The sequence below is a fragment of the Mustela lutreola genome, chromosome 3, assembly GCF_030435805.1.
Source record: "Mustela lutreola isolate mMusLut2 chromosome 3, mMusLut2.pri, whole genome shotgun sequence".
Taxonomy (NCBI): domain Eukaryota; kingdom Metazoa; phylum Chordata; class Mammalia; order Carnivora; family Mustelidae; genus Mustela; species Mustela lutreola.
In genome coordinates this window covers 207,127,367-207,129,842 of record NC_081292.1, presented here as the reverse complement: position 1 = coordinate 207,129,842, position 2,476 = coordinate 207,127,367, and positions in this window count along the sequence as shown.

The following is a 2,476-nucleotide window of genomic DNA, read 5'->3' as shown; positions in this document are numbered from 1 at the left end:
TCTGTGTAATTTCTTTCTTTCTTTCTTTCTTTCTTTCTTTTTTTTTTTTTTTTTCAAAAGGGGAACTAAATCAGGAGCCCGGTACTTGTGCTAATCTTCTTTCTTTCCTTTTTCTCTTCTCCCTCAGGAAGGAAGCCATTCAGGCTCTTATCCCTGCTTCTTATCATTAACCAGCGAGCCTGTGCTGGAAATGAGATTCAGGGCCGCCACCGGGAAAGGCTGCTTCCTTAATTGAGCGCCTCCCTTTTGAAGTCCTGTCTCCCCGGCGGGGCCTGGAGCTGGCTGGGTCTCCCTGGCCAAGATCACTGGTGTGTCATCTCTCGCACACCAGAAGCAGATGCTCCTCGACAAGGAGCTTTTTCTGAAAGGCCTTTAATAAGATTTCTCTGTCCTCCACGTGTCGGGCAGGCAGAGGGAGGAACAGTTTTCAGAAAAGCCACTGATCAAAGGGCTCAAGGTTTTCGGTGTTCTGGGGCTTTCCTGCCAGATGCTCTGGTTCAGAATCTGTGGTTCCGGGGGGGACGCTCAACGCCCTGAGAGGGCTCGCTTTCCCGTCCCCTGCCCTGCTCCCCTGCCCTGACCCCACGGGCTTCAGGACCACTCTCTCCAGGTTCCTTCCACTCGTGGAAATTGAAATTAGTGTTCTTTGAGGTTCTTGATCTATTCTGGGCTTTTTTTTTTTTTTTTTTTTTTTTTTTTTTTTTTTTAAATTTGACAGAGATCACAAGCAGGCAGAGAGGAGAGGGAAAGCAGGCTCCCCGCTGAGCAGAGAGCCCGATGCGGGGCTCGAACCCAGGACCCTGGGATCCTGACCTGAGCCGAAGGCAGAGGCTGAACCCACTGAGCCGCCCAGGCGCCCGTATTCTGGGCTATTTCAGAGCCGAGAAGCCGCTGGGAGCTCTGCAGGGGACCTGGGGCAGGGGCCGTTTCACAAGCCCAGCCACGCTCCCAGGACGCGGCGTTAGTGACGCTCCGAGTCCCGGCGTCGTCGGGGAAGGTGCCGAGAGCGAGCGTGAGGACGGGGTCGTCCTGCGGGTTAGAGAACTGCGACGTGCGAGGCCCGAGCACGCGCGCCCCGAAGGCCCGGGAGCGTTTATTCTGACTTTATGACCATCGCGGTGGGCTCCGGGTCCCCGTCCGGAGTCCCGGCCTCCGCCAGGCGCCCCGAGAGCACCGGGCCGCGTCCCTCCGCTCGCGATGCGCCCCCCGCGCGGGTCCTTCGTCCCGGCCGCGGCCCTCGCGGTGTCCGTCCCCGTGGCCGGGCTTCCGGGCGCCTCCGGTGCGACCCCGCCGCGCGGGCCCCGGCCTCGCCCCGCCTCCGACCGCACCTGCCGCCGCGTCGGGTCGCTCTCCCGGGGCCGCAGCACCGACCGGCCGCGGCGTTTCTGTTCGCGCCCGCGGCTGCCCTCGGGGTCGCCCGCGGCTGCCCTTGCGGTCGCCGGGCCGCGCTCCAGCCGGTCCTCCGCGTCCTCCCGTCGCGCCGCAGCCCCGGTGCGGGCGGCCCTCCGCGAGTCCGCTGTCGCCTGCGCACGGGCGGTCCCCGGGGTCGCCGCAGCCTCCCCGCCCTCCGCCCGCGCCGCCTCCTGTCCCCGCGCGGCTGCGACCGCACCGCTGCAGCCCGGCCGCGCTCCGAGGTCCGCCGCGCGTCCCCGCCCGCACGTGTCCGCTGACGGCGCACCCGGGCGCCCGAAGTCACCATCGGGCCACCGAGTCTCATGGCTCCTCCCCATCCCCATGTCCCCTCCCGCATAAAGTCGCCCATAAGGACGGGCGGTTCCTGTCGGGGCCGCTCGCTCCGACGCTCCCGCAGACGTTCACCCCGACACCGCGCAGGTCCGGAGCCTCTGTCCGGCCTCGTCCCGGCAGCGCCGCCCTGCGCCCCGGTGCGTCCCCCACGTCGCTTCCAGGGAAACACTTCCCGACCCCGATTCATTGGACCGTCGCTTCGGTCCTTGGTGGCCTCCTTCTCTAAAACCCACATGGCGGGTCCCCAGGGCGAAGGCAGGACCGCAGCCCTCCCGGGTGACACGTCATCGCATCAAGGGTTGCAAGTGCTCCAGCTGGTCCAGTTAGAGTCTCCCCAGAACTTACACTGAGGTCCCAGAAGATTCTAGACCATCGAGTCAACACTTAGATTAAATGAGCGTCCTCTGGGTGATTCAAATGTTCTTCTTTATCCTTCCTTGTGTTTTTTTAAAATTTATTTTTTATTTATTTTCAGCGGAACAGTATTCATTATTTTTGCACCACACCCAGTGCTCCATGCAATCCGTGTCCTCTCTAATACCCACCACCTGGTTCCCCCAACCTCCCTCCCCCACCCTCGCCCCCTTCAAAACCCTCAAATTGTTTTTCAGAGTCCATAGTCTCTCATGGTTCACCTCCCCTTCCAATTTACCCCAACTCCCTTCTCTTCTCCATCTCCCTATGTCCTCCATGCTATTTGTTATGCTCCACAAATAAGTGAAACCATATG